At 42.4% G+C, this 16,794-nt stretch overlaps 1 long non-coding RNA gene across 1 annotated transcript; it reads right to left on the bottom strand.

Moving 5' to 3' along the window:
- Positions 1-9,463: 9,463 nt before the first annotated feature.
- LOC133918630 (uncharacterized) lies at positions 9,464-12,750 on the bottom strand. The gene is made up of 2 exons (XR_009909818.1): positions 12,063-12,750; positions 9,464-9,758 (listed from the first exon to the last, which is right to left on the bottom strand). It is a non-coding gene; the product is annotated as an uncharacterized LOC133918630 (long non-coding RNA).
- Between the last annotated feature and the right edge of the window lie 4,044 nt (positions 12,751-16,794).

Below are 16,794 nucleotides of genomic sequence, written 5' to 3'. Positions count from 1 at the left end.
ATGCAGCTTCGGCTGCTCGTCTGCTCCGGCGAGAGGGCCCAAGTCAGTGCCGCCTCCTTAGCTCCATCGCTCGTCTGGCGGTCGCCTCTCTGTCTCGCACGTGTGAAAGTCGGGAGGTGGGCGAAGAACTGAAGTTAGAGTTAGGGTTACATGAGTTTTGATCCGAGCGCAATCGATCTTAGCCACACAATATGATCTAACGGTCAACTTCGCTCGACACACCGAATCGGGCCGACAACATAATTGGGCCGTGCGCGAGAGTAAGATGGGCCGAACCAAATGTAATCGTATCTGGGTAGTTTGCTCAGCCCATTTCCTTTAGGCTAGTAATTCGGTATCGAGAAGTTTTTTTTCCGAAGATTTTGTGGTCAATTTATATAGATTTATAATTACTTTCTGATCAAAGTTGACTGTAATTATGTGCCATTTTATGTGTTAATTCAAACTAGTTTCCGTTTTCTCATCAAGGAAAAACATTATAAATCACTGGAATTTTGATGATAATGGTCCAAATAAATAATGTATAATATACAAAAATTCATGATGGCACAAACAATGTTTTGTTTTATGCACTGATTTAATAATTTTCCAAATAATGATGCTTTGACTTATGTAATTTTTAAGTAATGTTTAATTGACAAAAATGATGCAGTTATTTTATAATTGAGGAATGCTCAAATTTAGTTAATATTTAAGTGAAATTTTATGGCCTCTTATGATTAAGTTTGTCTCAGATCAAAATGGAACCAACAGGAAATTTTGATTTGGAACTACAACAAAATTTTGGGCATTAATATACTTAATGTTGACTTTTCATGGTTGTACTCCAACCAAAATGGTTTAAAATCATGAATTGTCATTGTCATAATTTATTGCCCACTAATGAAACATTTATTTCCCTAAGCCATGCATATTTAATGGGCCCTTTTTGGGTATTAAATTTAGGTGGCCTTTAGGATATTTCTTACTTGGGCCACGAAATAATATTTAGATGCATTCCATCACAAATAACGTTTTAGTGCATTTCGGGAATAAGCTAAGATGGGATTAGTTAAGTATTTTATTTTCACATGAGTTGTTTAATTTTTCCAACATAAGTTATAATTTCTTATGCCCTAAATTATGAGCTTAAGTTTTTCCCTTGTTTTAATTTTAGCATTTATTTTACTACTTATTGATTATGATATTTTGATTAATCTTTACGCTTCCGCAATTAAGTAATGTTCAATGCTCATCAATTTTTGATCACATGATTAAGCATACCTCTAATTAATATATTTTTGCTTTGAGACAATGTGATTATGATTAATTTTATGGCTCATGGCTATATACTGACCAACGATATTATAGTCATATGTCATTTAATTAATTCTTAAATTAATTAAGTTATTGAATCATCTTGTCTCAAACATTTATGTGATCATGACTATGCAATGATTAAGTTTTCTCTAATTAAGATGGAACCAACGAGATGTCTTAGTTAGAGATTTGATGATGTTTGGGGATTATGTTATGGCATGCGATTAGATTCTGACTAACGTTGATTGTAATCATGTGTTATTCCCATAGTTTCTTTGATCAGAATAGAACCAACGAGAAGTTTTGGTTAGAGATTTCACGTTGATTTCAGAATTATATTTTATGGCTTGTGGTTACATACTGATCAGCGTTGTTTATGATCATTTGTCATCTACATTAGTGAATCCAGTTATTCTTCATTTTCTGCAAAGGTGATGCGAAGTTGGACTGCTGATTCTTTCCTCGCGATTAAGTTCTTCTTCATTTCTGCCCAACGGTGAAGTGAATTGGAATTGTTAAGTTTTGTTATTAGCATGTTATTAATCTGATCAGCGTAGGATTAATTTCATAACAGACAATTATTTACTTGTGGATATTAAAGTAAATATTAGTGATATGTCCCTATTTTCAATTCAGTCATAAGTTCTTCGGCTGTTAGTAGTAAATAGAGTAACTTATTGTCGTTAGGATATTACTCTTGAGATCATGAACATTGAATGCACACACAAATATAATGATAATGACCGGCTCCCATTAGAGAAGCCATTAATGATTAAAGCATTGATGTAAAATCAATGGAATCTTTAGTTAGCTAAAGACTAGTGGGAGCAATCTACAAATGTTCCTTATGATCAAACTTTTTAGAATCCGGGGGAGCAACCCTCGAGCTAAAACTAAGGTTATTTGACGTTAATGGAGAATATTTTAAAGCTCCTCAAAAGTTATTGCCAGTACACCGATTATAAGAGTGCTCAAAAGTTAATGAGCTAGGACATGAAGAATTATTAGAGCCCTTCTGATTCACTTCATTACGTCTGCAAGAATCAACAACGCAGAATGAGAGGTGAACTATGATTGTGCCCATAAGTATGTACATTCATAAAGAAAGTTAGCGAGATACTAAGATAAAAGACTACGTTTATGCTGCCAACATTATCTTAACACCATCAAAATTTTAAAGCGAAGTCTTAGAGAATAGATAGGAGGCTAATGTTAAAGTTGTTGGAAGTTTTCCATCAGTACTAAATTATGTTTTCACCATCCATCCTAATAATATAATTTATATCCCCATTATGAGAAGTAATTTTCTTGTGTTTCTCTATGTTACACTCTTATGAATCATTTGAGGAACATTAAGTAAATTATTAACTCTATTGACTTCACTTAAAGTTAAATATTATGAGAGTTAATTGAAATTGTGGCATTTGAGGAACATTAAGTAAATTATTAACTCTATTGACTTCACTTAAAGTTAAATATTATGAGAGTTAATTGAAATTGTGGCATTGATACTTGTGTCATATTTTGAGGGGAGAGTGGAACGTCTCATTAAGAAAGAATATGCTTCATTATGTGAGACATACCCCATGACTAAATTTATTTAGTGTATTTTCTTTAAGAGAAATGACATTATTGTCTCAACCACTGGTGAACTCACATACTTATGCATATCTTATGGAAGTATTAAAGACAAATGTGTCATTATTATAGTAAAAGCCATACCACTGAGTTTGTAGGAATGTTGATTCCAGTGGGAGTGAGTTTAACCTCTTAGCTCGTTATATAGACGATATCAACAATAGGGATATTAGTGTTTAAGACTTAAATATTTCTTTTCCCTTCTAGGTATTAAGATTGTCTTGGTAATTGCTCTCATATTTTGACTATTAAGGTTCACCAAGATAGGTCCAATATTAAGAGAGTTTACTTCGATTATTGAGGGCAACAAAAGTCTTTCTTACGCTAATGTTGTCATGAACATTATGCATAGTTAAGTTTTTATGCGCCCTTATGTAATATTTGTAACCAGGATACTTGGCAGATCTTGATCTAGGACTGGACCACAGGAAAATTACTACAGATAGCTCCGTGTTATACGCAGGGCACTAATAATTACAACCTCACATATAAGAAGTCTTATAACCACAAAGTTGTGTGTTATTCAGACGCCAATTGTGCAAGGTGTATTGATATTAAGAAATCCACACCAGGTCAAATCTTTACTCTTGCAAGAGAAACTATATTGTAGAATGGCTCTAACCAATCTCTTAAGGCATAATTAATGATTCAAACTGACTTGTGGCATGTTATAAGGCTATTAGATAATAAGAAATCCACAATATACTGCTGTAGTTTTAAGATAAGAACATTTTCTTTTGAATTAAGATTCTATCCCGAAACTTATTACGTTGGAGTGCAATTTTGTTTCGAGTAACAACTTGTCAAGTGGTGCTGCCAAACATATGACATTATGAAAGATGGACCCAGAATCAAATTATTGATGTTTAGCCTATAAGCGTTAAGTATTATGTTCATCATATAAGTGTTATGCATCATGTTTAGCTTAATGATTTCTTGTTAAAGGCTTGTCTCAGAATTAGTACTGGCATAAGACTTATTGACATCATATACTTTTGGGACAAAATGAAATCTCAAACTTCGATTCTGGAACTACAAAGATTGTTTTCACCTTTTCAATGTGCACATAATGATAAATGAAAACAAACTACACAAAAGAACCATAAGTGTTTAAGCCATCTCCTAAATAAATATAAGTGTATATCCTATCGAGATAGAATAATACACTATAGATGTTGAGGTTCAGTGGTGCCGTTATCAACTATTATAACACCGTATCTTGGTGTATTGTTCTATCGAGTGTAGAACTTATGATGTCAGCCATTCGATCAAGTGGGAGAATGTTGGTATGGTGATCTCGGCTGGTCAAAATGACCGAGTCTTCAGGGGATTAACCACCCATCCATGCACGTTGATCGGGAGTGCGCCTAATGCTACACCACCAAAAGGTTTTGGTACCGATTGCACAACACTATAGGTACAGAAGGGAGTCGGGTACCAAGGGGTATCCCACACATGCAAGATCAAAACCCTATCCGATCATTAGATGTGCTGCTGCAAATCGAAGGCCATCACCATCGTCGGCCATTCGTGTCGACGCCACGACCAGGAGGAACGCACCAACACCAGAAACATCCTGTTGGTCACACCCACGTGACTGAGTTCACCGACACAAGGTCACATCTTCATCACCGCACGCTTGCATCAAGAAGGCGTGGGACCTCACGGCCTAGGGGCATCTCCAATCATTATATGATCCATTGATGTACTAATTGAGGTGTTCGTGTCTTTAGGCTATCGATCCTTGTGTTCAGTTCGTAATTAGATGCACAAGATTCCAGCAGCTCCGACTCCTGCGTCGCTTCAGTTGGCAACAACTGATGCCGAACGCTGACGAATGTATTGTGGATTGGTGGATTCGGTGCAGCGCAATCGACGGAAGACCTTTTATTCGTTGGTGATCTTAGCCATCTCCCGTATATGGAATGAGCGAAATTCCAGAGTGTTCAAAGGGAAATCCCTGTTGTCAGCTGCTTTGGTGGATAAAATCACGGAGGAAGCATTGCTCTGGGGCCAAGCTAGGCCCTCAGAGCATATTCGGTCATGTAGGTCGAACTCGAAAAACCTCTCCTCCCTGTTCGTGCCTCCTTCCATCTCCGTGCGCCCGTGTTTGTTTTTCCATGCTGTGTTCTACTTAATGAAATACATGTATTGCGCGTTCTTGAAAAATAAGTTACTGCCAGAAATCAGAAAGATGCTAACACAAATCCTCCCTGGGATTACTATGGCACATCTGGAAGCAGGCAGGAAATGATCTTGTATCCAGCTTGAAAATATATGCTCCATGGAGCTTGACAAAGACGTCGACGTTGAAGAGCGGAGGATCCAAGCTAGGCCAGCATCAAGCTGGAATTACTACTTGCGTCCAACAACTGACAATCAGTCCTTGGTCGGGGGCTACCACTGACGGTGATTAACTGTAGGATCGAGATTAGCGACTAGAGGATGTGAATAGGCACCTCAATAAATTTCTTTCAAAACCGATAGTCTTCTCCTATTTAATCACCCAACGCACATCAAAACCTCAGCGGAAGCAAAAACACTAGAGGGACTGTTGAAGGAAAGTTCCGAGGTAACATGACTCCACGGATGGTATATGAACTATATGTTCCATTCAAGACCATTACATATATCTTTGTGCGCAAAAGCTTGCAACTTTGAATCAACACGAGCTACCTAGAGAAGAAAACTCCCCAAGTTGATAAAATAGAGGAAAGAAAATTCAATATCTACTTGTACATATAAGTATGCGAATTTTATACCTCTAACAACAAATAGAATGACTTCACAAGGAGCAGAAATTTCAGCCCAAAAACCAAACTGAAAATTGCATCCAGAAGGAAAAACTTGCAACAAAACACGGAGCCAATAGAAGGAGATGAACTCAAACACGGGAGGAAACTTGCACTTCATTTCAACAAGATGTCAGCCCAATTTTAGACAGATTACAAAGTATTTTCCTCTCACAAAAACTCTAACCTGTTACAAAGTCTAAGCATATCTTCTCCTCTCCTCCAAAACCTATCACAAGGCTCCCAAATGTCTAATCAAGGCTCCCCATATAGCTCTACCTTTCTATTTATAGGCCTAGGGAGGTGCCTTAGCCCTTAAGTTTCCTTATTCACAAAATACCCCTTGCTTACAATGGCCTCCTACCTACCACTGGGGTATTTTGGTCTATTTTCTGCTTTATCGGTCGGACGACCGTGACACCTTCATGACTTAGCTTTGCCTCGATGCTTGCTTCGCGATGATGCCACATGACTCCATACCTCCACGGTTTTGAGGCCAAACCGCGAAACCGCCTTGCACACTTCTAAAAGCGTGACTCACTACTACTTCCTTTGACCCCAAGCAAGCATCCCGATGTCGACACGTGTACTCCGTCTTGTGATCTTGACCACCGGCAAGTCTCTCGCACTCCCGATCCATCGGGTCGCCTTGTCACTTGCACCAGCATCCTTTTCGCTTGACTTTGTCACCACGCCGTCTCCATCCTTCCTTCCATGCTTTGCTTGACTCCATGTACACAGCTAAGATCACCCTTGACTCCGCCCGACCTCTTTGATCATCCAGCACCAAACTCCCCGCTTGGCCCTGATCATCCTGCCGCCAACCGCCAAGTTACATCTGTCACCTGCATAACATTATACAAGCAAACATGTTTCTCCAAATCCATATAACTTCATTACAAGTTAGTCCAAATCAAATTCCTGTTGAAAAAGACAGTCCAAAGAAAAACATGAACACCGGATGTTTCGGTGTGTACCGCCTCTGAACACCGGACCATCCGGTGGGTACAATGATTCCTTCTCTCGAAACCTCTTGGAAAACCCTCCGGTGAGTACAAGGTCCATCACCGGATCATCTAGTGAGGACAACTGCATCAAACCTCATTTTTCAACATCTTTGTTAAATAGTCCGGTAAAAGCTTCGGTGTTCACTCCTGCACTCCCCGGACCATCCGGTGAGGTGTTCCGTTTTTCCACCAAAAATCTCTTCTGTGCAGAAAATGGTCTGGTACTCACAACACATTATCACCAGACCATCCGGTGAAGGCTTCCTTTTCTGATTCTGCGCTGAAAAGCTCCGGTACTCTCAACCCGCCAAACGCCGGACCATCCGGTGAAGGCAAAAATCGAAGGACCAGACTATCTGGTGCTGTCATTTCTCCTGGACACAGACATAATTGCCAATTCCAATTTTTCTCTCCAAACATTGATTAACAAGATCATCATTGCAGTACAAAGGCAAGTTATGCAATCTCACAAATCGACAAACCAAAACAGCAACCTTCTCACCACATATAAACCAAGATACATTTTAACTTGGTTTTTCAACGATGCGCAAGTCTGCAGGATTGGCTGGAGCGCGACAGAAAGTACAACTCGCGTGCAAAACCATAGGGTGATATGCTCGAACAAAGCTGGCCGAGAGCCTATTTGTTCACGAACCGATCTGCAAAATTATATGAGCCTGACTGGGTCGGACTAGGAATTACCTTTCTCTTTGGCTGGCCTACTAGTGTTTTTTTTTAGTTGGGGGATGGTTTTAACGGTTTGGATTCCGATATGGATTGGGTTTGGATGGGTTGAAACGGGCTAACATAGCTAACGACCTGGTTTGGTTTGGGTGCACTATGAGACCAGTTTGGTTTTGGTTTCAAATTTTTAGGTCCAAATGGTTTTCAATTCGTGGGCTAGCACCAATCGGTACAGGCCACACCGAGTCACGACCCTGCCAGGCCAAACCCTCGAGTCCTCAAGTCCTCCACCCCACCACCACCATCACGCATCTGCTATACTTGCTTCCACCCTCCCAACCTCCTTCCTCGGCCCTACTCCTCTGCATTGTGCTCTCCAGTTCTGTCTCCTCCATAGATCCACAGATTCGTCGTCTCCGAGGGTGTCGTTCTGTGATAGCTTCCTCTCGTCGTGGAAGGTGGAGGAGGCCAGTATAGATTTATCCCCCTTCCTTCTTGAGGCTCTGATGGATCCATCTTGCTTTCTTAACTTTTTGGGTGTTTATGTAGTTTTTTGGGGTTTTAGATGGGTTTTTGTCAAACCTCGATCTCGGGTTCTCCTATAACTCATATATCAGTCACTGGATCAAAGAGCTGATACACACAGAATTCAACAGAATACTAGTAAATACATACTTCAAATAAAATAATTACCTGAAAAGAGCGAACGAAGATCTCATGGACTAGGATCCACAGCAAACCAGCCAGACAGAAAAGCTTACAACGGAACAAAGTGGCATAGAGCGGAACAACCCAATGCCATAGGCAACTTGGGTGCAGACACGACCTTAGATTTCTTCTCTTTAATTTCATTTGGGTCAAGGTTAATCTACATCTTAATAATCTAAAAGCAGCAAGACTAAAAACAGAAGATACTTAATAAGTCCTAACACTATTTCAAGAAGTTGAGTATATGCATAAGGAAGATATCCAAGGATAAAGCCATAGTGCTATAGTTTGAACACAAAACCAGTTTTACATACAATGTGAATTAAGATGTAATACTTAGTTTAAACCAGTTAAACAAAAGCCAGGCTTGATTGATATAAGTTGTTAGCCTTGAGGGAAAGCTATCCATTCCCCAGTAGTTCCCATTTTTTAACTGGTTGACACCTAGTCTAACCAGTTTTAACGGTATACAACTAGCTTTCTCCATAACATGAGCACATTGCTCACTCCATACAAAGGGTACGCACACCATAAGACTAACCATTGTGAATCTGTAACTTCACATGTCCATAACCGTGGACACGACTATTCGAATAGATTTACACTCTGCAGAGATTGTACACTGTAATCACACGATATGCCCAGCCTCCTGCCGTTGCAAGTGGAGGAGCGAATCATACCGAGATCACGTACCTATCCAACATATTGCTCCGATAACCACCCACGTGAATTCAACGACCAGGGGCCAAAGCTTCATTCCCCTCCAGTAAATGGCTCGAGTATGGCCATTCAATATCACCAGCCAGACTTCGATGTATCGCAAGTCTTTTTCCTGGCTTCCGTTGCACCCCTGCCTCCAAGAAGGGTAGCGAGCTCAACTAATGGGGTGTGAGATCAAGTCATGTCCATAACAGGACGCATGGTTGCACGGGATGGCTTAGCATAACAGTTTAACAATTCGATCCTTACACGGACGGGGCAAGCATCTTCATATCAGCAATCCTCCCCTGAGGACTTACTTACCAGGGGGCATCCTTCTCAAAAGAATACCGGCAAGAGATAGCCTCCCATTTTCAGAGGACTACCCTGCTCACCCCTGCCAAAGCGGTTTTCAGGGTTTTCTTAACACTGCACCATTTTCCACCACACACACCATTAATCACCTCAACACATTTCACTCATTTGAAAAGCAAGTGATCATAACAACAAGTGATTAAATACTCTCCGAAGAGAGAGCAAGCTTCTCTGAAGGGAGCAGAGTAACCAGCCCTAAGCATACTAGTTGACAAAGTTTCATCCAACATCATTATATTAGGTGTTGGGAGTATTCTAGAGTTACTATTTAAATATTACGAGTACTAATTATAGTATGCTCAGTAAATGGGTTATAACTAATACAAGCATTTATTGAGAAACTATTATATATAGCATACACGTATAACTACCGAATTTTAGTTTGTCATTTTATTATATTACAAACATGAGATCAGCATGATAAGGGAGTTAGGGCTTCCCTAGTCGAAGGTCAATTCTCGATTGGTCCTATCATTCGAGTCTCCCAGGTTCTTCATCATCAGGCATCGCCTTCTGTTCCTTTCTCGCGTCCTTGCTTAGATTCTTGACTCAAAACCTACGTAGATTAACGATAAAAAGCGCACAACGACTAAGCAAAGGAACACTAGAACAAAACCAAAGAAGCACCAAAGCGAAAGAAGAATGACTGGGAAAACGACGAAAACTAACCTAGCGGGAAGATGATAGGCTACTCTTAGCTATGCGAAACTAACATATGGAGCCTAGCGGGGTTATCTAGCGAAGCTAGGTCAAGTTGTTAACCTAATTGTTTTATTGACTTAAGAGAGAGCCCTAATCAAGTCATTATCAACCAGGTGAGTTTCTATTAGCTTAACTACTGGAAAATAACAGTTAGGGTTTCTACGTGTAGATGTATGCACGTGTACAGGTGTATATGTACGTGTAATACTTACGTCTATATATATACGTAAGTATACCACTATGTGGTTAAACTATATATGCTTAAGTGTTGTGATTAATTATTCTAAGCTATAGAACTAAACTAAAGTTATCTAGTAAATATTCTTAATTACCTATGCTACTTATTTGGCCCTCTAATTAAGCAATATTCTATTGCTATTGCAAGGCATACATGTAATTAATTATTTAGATTAAACTACAACATTAATATAATTAAATAATTAGTAACATTAAAGTATTCTATTATATTCTAATGATTAGTATTAGCTATACTGGTTAACTTATTACATTAATTATACTAATATTAAAATCTATATCCTATAGCATGAATTAACAATCTATTCAAAACATTAATTAAAAAGCAAACCTTTAGTTATTTCAAAACTAAAACTATTCTTAAATATCTAAATGGTTAATCTATACTTAAGCTAGGAGATTAAATATATTATTATAGCCTAGAACATGATTAAATGATGACTTTATACCTAAATCTATTTGTCAGTTAGCTAAACGGCAAAATCTATTTGTAGGTTAAAGCACTGTGACAAAAATAAATACCGCGTGAGAAATTAAAAGAACTTCTAAAAACACAAGATTTGGCACGATGATAGATTATGAGTTTTGAGAAATATTGGTAAAAGAATCGCTAAAATCAGAGTTAAAATGGAGAAAATACGGCTATCGGAAGATTTGCCGGCAAGAAAATCCTGTAAAAAGATAAGGGCACTATTTTATGGACTTGGTTCACAGGGCTTGTGAACCGTAGGGAGTTGTGAGGATGCTGCATGGTGGACCGGTGCTGTGGGCCGGTGGATGTTCTGTGTGGGTGAACTCGGTTCACGGGCCGTGGACCGAGGGGTGGCTCGGGTGTGTGGTCCACCGTAGACCCGAAGCCGTGGGCTTATGGTCCATCCAGACCATGGGGCCCACGTGGCTGTGAGATGAGAAGGGGATGAGAAGGGAGGACGGTGTCTCACGACTGGCTCACGAAGACAGAGAGGCAGAGGGCGGTGGAGAGAAACCGGCCGGAGAGAGAGGAAGCAGAGGAGGGAGGCCGACCGAGGCGAAAGCCGGCGGGGCTCGCCCGCGGCGGCCCGTCAGCTGCAGACTGGGTCCGCGTGGAGTCCCGTCGGGCGGCGCAGAAGGCGGCTGGCGGAGGGGTGATCGGGGAGAAGGGGGCGCCGGGGAGAAAAGAGGCCGACCGGGGAGAGAGAGAGATGGCAGGCCGGGAGAGGAAGACCTCCGGCGGGGTCTCGCCGGAGGCAGCTCACCCTTGACGGGCTGGGCTCAAGCGAGGCCCGAGCTGGCGGCGCAGAGGGGCCGGGCGACGGGAGGTCGGGCGGCGCAAGAGGAGGCGGCTCTGGCTTGCTGGGCGGCGCGGTGGAGCACGCTGGCGGTGCCCGGGGCTGTGTGGGGCCCAGCCCGGCGGCGCAGGAGGTTGGCCTCAGCGACGGGATGCTGCATCCAGCGGGATCGCGGCAAGGCCCGCCGGTGGCCGAGCGCGGCAGGGCGAGGACGGGAGCGAGGGAAGGGGCGCGGCGGCGAAGACCGGGACGGCGCGCGAGCATCGCCGTAGGCTGGGCCGAGTGAGCGCCGCGGCGTGGCACGCTCGCGACTGAGCAGAGAGGTGGTGGGGGGGGGGGGTGACTAGCTTGCTGGCCGAAAGGAGACCGGCGGTGGTTCTCCGGCCCAGCAGCTGGTGGCGCGCGGGTGGCTGCACTCGGGAGCAAGGACGACAACGATAACTCGCGGGCCAGATTGCTCGGTGGCAGGGTTCGCCGGCGGTGGCTCGGAAATGAAGCGGGGCGGCGAGATGGGTAAGTTCTAGGCCGGCGGTTGAACGGAGGCTGCGGCCGTGTGACGCGGCGGTGTGCTTGTGTGGATGTATGCCCATTGTGCAGGTGGGGGAAGGAGGAACAGAGGAGGGGGGTGTACTCACCGAGATGACGTATGGCAGCGGTGATACAACGGCTTGGCGAGGGAGCATGACCACGGCGGGGACTCAGTGCCAGCGAAGGAGGGTGGTGGCGGCGTGGGACGGTGCGGCAGAGCCCCTGTGGGCCGCCTGACGGCGTCGGGCTTTTCTTCTCTGCTCGATGGCGTGCTTGCTCAGTGGTGAGCTCGGTTTGCAGTGGGGAGAGAAGAAGAGAAGATAGCTTTGTTTCGGATTCATAGCGAGGTGAGGCGATTAGCAGCTCGAGACTTGGGCCGGCTCAAGTACGGAGGTGGTCAGGACCTGGTCACCTGGCTCTGTGAACGGGTGCCGCCGTTGTGGACCGATGCGGCGGGTGAGCTGAGAGAGAGCAGGAGGTGGAAGGGAAAGATCTGTGGGAGGAAAAGGACAGACTGACATGGTGGGGTCCACATGGCAGTGAGTTGTTGGGAAGAAAGATCTGGAGAGGAAAATAACTGTAGGAGAGGAAACTTGAATGACAAATTCAAATAAATGTATTATTTGAAACTGGATTTATGATAATTCAAATTAAATAACTTGAATTTGAATTTGAATTTGAGTTTGACATGGTTTTGGAACAAGGATGTAAATTATGAGATTTGAACTTGAACCAAGATTTGGATCGAATTGAATTGAATTTACGAAGTGATTAAATTGGAATGCATTTGATTAAATCTCAGACGATTCGAATTTGCATTCGAATACGAAATGAGAGAATGAATTTGGATTCGGCTAGACCTGATGCTAAAGGAAGAGTCGGAAGATTAACCCAGAGTTCGATCTGGATGATGAACTGGAAGTTTGAATTCTAAGAATTGAATTGGATAAGATTCACCTGATTGAACCAAGATAGGATTCAAATTTTAGAAACATTCAAATTCGAATCGCCACATAAGATTTAAGAACACTAAGAAATCAAAAATGCAATTGCTCAATTTAATGCAGGGAGTTAACTTAATTATTTAGAAAAAAATTTAAACATGAGTGGATTTTGTTTATTTTCAAAATGCTAAAACAAAGGGTGCTACAGTTTTCCTTGTAGATCTTTGTCTCTATTTTTTTTGGGAGGGGTGGAGGGGGATGATCCATGTAACTAGGGTGAAGTATTTGCAGTTCTATATCTTGATCGTCCGTGGATATGTGTACCCTATTGGCAACCTAAAGGCCGAAACCACCCCCTTCCTCTATCGGTAGTCAATTTGGTGAAACCTATCTTCTTGGCTCTTGAATGCCAACATGCATCCATTTTTTCAATTTTCCAAAGACAAGACCTATTCCTTCAAATTATTTATTAAAATATTATTATTAAAAAAATCCATGACTAAATATAACTTTTTTGTGTGGTAGAAAAGCAAAGGGGGCTTTTGCAAATTTGCCACTGGTTTTTTATTTTTTGCAAGAATACCACTCGAATGACAGTTCTGGTGGTATTTTTGCAATTTTTTATGATAAATTTGCAATAACGGTTCAAAACAGTGAAAAATTTACAATTATCCCAAAAGCAAACGTTCAAAGCGTTTTCTTATGGGTCAAGAAGAACGAGCCTTCGAATGCACATAACATTGCCTCATCTGCCGTGGTGTCGCGCCACCCCATTTGGCCTAGCTCTTTGGTGATTTTAGAAAAATAAAACAAAACACTTTGAGCTCTGAAGCCAAGCTTTAAGTATGATTTACCCGCAACACAAAATGAACTACATGAAACAAGTTTATCCTTTGAGGCTGTGCCTTCTCCGAAGTCTTCTTTAGAAGTCGAGGTCAGCCAAACAGAGCCTCAGGAGTGGAAGCCACCAACTCACGGCAGCTGGGAAATGCAACTTCATAAGGGAGTGTGAACCACGGTTCACAACTGTGATGGTAATTGCCCAAAAATCGCGGTTACCGACCTTCTCAGTGCGGCTCGGTTTTAAAAGTCGAGCGGTTACTGAATTTGAATTAAAAAATTCAAACCGATTTTGAAAAAAAATCAAAAAATCCAAAAAAAATCTGATAAAAAACTAGAGATAATTTCAAGAGTATTGTGAAGACCAAACTTGAAACAAATATCATTTGGACATCTAAATTGACGGGCAAACTTCGGATATATTTGTAATGGGCTCGTTTGTGTTCTGGGCCAAATGAATAGTCGATTACGGCCCGTTTGCAACCCACGGCCAGTGGATAAGGTGGCATCGGATTGGAGCTTGCTGGCAGCGCTACACTTTCCCCACCGCAACTCCAGCAGGTCCACGAGCGGCGTCGGCGACTTCCCGAGCTAATCCGCTGAAGTCTGGCGCAAATTCGGCGGTGCTTCGTCGGTTACCGCGGTCTGCAACTCGGTTACCGACCGCCTTTCTTCGGTAACCGATCGGCGGCCCCAGCTCATCGGCAGACAACGGCGCATGCTCAGTAACCGTTGCTAGCTCCTCGGTAACCGCTGCTATTAGCTCGATTTTGTGATTTTTACGGTCGGTAATCATTGTAATATGGTCGTTAGTGATAGATTTCGTGTTATTTCGACGATGCATTGCGTTATGAGTTCGGTTGTGAACTGTGTAGTAGTTTTTGTTGTAAAATGCATTGTTCGGTGATGAGTTTGGTTGATTCATTGAGTTATAGACCTTATTACATTGAATTGTCCGTGTACATGCGAATGATGGTAATATTCGTGCTAGATAATCGGCTATTTAGGTGTATATGGTGCTAATATTCGGTCAAATAAGTTTATTAGTTGGGTAAGCATTGATAATTTTTGTTCAATTGAGTTGAGTAACGATTTGAACACGTGTGGACATATGTATTAGTAGGCTAACCATCGAGATTTCTTTTTCCTACAGAGAAATTGCAAACTAATCGATGACAGATGATGTGGTGTGGCAGCATGGGGACAATTTGGCCCCGGGTTTTAAGTGTAATTATTGCAATAAGGAGAAGAGAGGCGGTGGTGCCACAAGGTTGAAAGAATATTTGGCAGGGCGCGGATCAAATGTTGTACACTGTGATAGGGTGCCTCCAGATGTATATGATTATTTCAGACGTGAGCTGGATAGGGCAAGAGATATGAGGAAGGGAAAGGCAGACGAGAGGGTTCGGAGGCAAGAATCAGCTAGAGTTCAAGTAGATTTGACAAGTGACAATGAGGGTACGGAAGAGGGACAGGTGCAGCATGCCATAGTTCAATCGAGGGATGAGGAAGAGTTTAGGAGGAGGGTAGGCGAGTCCTATGAGCATGGAGGTGGTAGTAGTACTGACAGAGGGGGCTCTGTGTTAAAGAGGATGCTTAGGAGAGCATTGTCAACAAGGGAGCCACCACCATTTGAGAGGATGACTGATGTTACTACTACTGCGGAAGCACTTATTGAGGCTGAAACGTATCGGACAAAGTCTCTCTCATTCTCAGGTCCTCTAGCTGCACGGATGGCTTGTGACGGCAGGACTCATCCTGGTACGAAAATTTTGACATATCTATCTGATGCGTCATTTTACCTACTTTTCTGAGCCTCATATCACTATACCTACTTGCAGCGCAATGGTGGTCTATGTTTAGTTCATCTACACCTACACTATCAATGCTTGCTAGACACCTAGTGTCACAGTGCGCGTCATCTAGTGGGTGTGAGAGAAACTGGAGTACATTTGCTTTCATCCACACCAAAGTTCGCAACCGATTAAGCTACAAGAAGCTCCATAAGTTAGTATATGTCAAGTACAACATGAGAATACAGAACAACTTGGATGCAGGTATCAGGTCAACTGTTGATGATGATCCATTTTAGCGGCTTATGGAGCTCACATTGAATAAGGATAACAATTCGCTCCGGGACTGGATGGAGACCGGGAGATCAAATGTAGTCCCTAAGCTTGACGAGGAGGACACAGATAGCAACGTACCCCTGCCTACTCACCTGGTGACAGACATAGTGAACACACCTGACTTGCAACAATGGGCTGCTACAGTGGTTGGTGACACACACACATGGGAAAGAGGAAGAAGCAAATGCCGCATACAAAGAAGAGCAAGAGGACTAAGGGCAAGGGCAAAAGACAAGTGCAAAGCGATGAGAGCACGAATAGTGACCCAAAGAGCCCAACTTACCAAGAATCGAATGACAGCAGCTTAAAGACTGACAGCGGTGATGATGATGGTCAGGGCGGTGATGCTCATCCATGCCAATCATCTGTCGTTCCTCCTGTGCAATTCACTGGTGAGAGTCGGTTTTCGCATGCCACGCAAGATCAGGACCACGGTGCTCCATCCTCACCAAGTCATATAATACATGGTGGCCACTATGGACCACAAGATAGTGCGAGCTATTCCAGCAGCTATGACATGGAGAGTAGTTCTGGATCGTATCCGTACCACTATCATGTCCCCGATGCTCAGTCAGATCCTCCTATTCAGTGGGTCTATGAGTGGCAAGACCCTGAGTTTTATGCCACTTTGCAAGGACAATGGTCAACCACTTCTGCATGGACAGGACAAACATGGGCTGAGTTTAAGGCAGAGTTGTTATCGACACGACGGCTAATGCTAATGTCCACCGATGAGTACAATATGGCCGAATGTAATCGGCCCTCAAACTGATGATTCTAAATGTGATGCAAATTTACTTTCCAAGGTCATGACAATTCCATATATATTTATTAATTTCAGGCGCTGCATATGTAATATACGCATATATTCGAAGCAATAATTATATGTTCGTGCTTGAATAGCTATTACTATCTGTTTGTTGCCT

This window comes from Phragmites australis, chromosome 5 (genome assembly GCF_958298935.1).
Source record: "Phragmites australis chromosome 5, lpPhrAust1.1, whole genome shotgun sequence".
NCBI classification, from domain to species: Eukaryota; Viridiplantae; Streptophyta; class Magnoliopsida; order Poales; family Poaceae; genus Phragmites; species Phragmites australis.
Note: the sequence above shows the minus strand (reverse complement) of the source record. Positions and strands in the feature narration are given on the sequence as shown.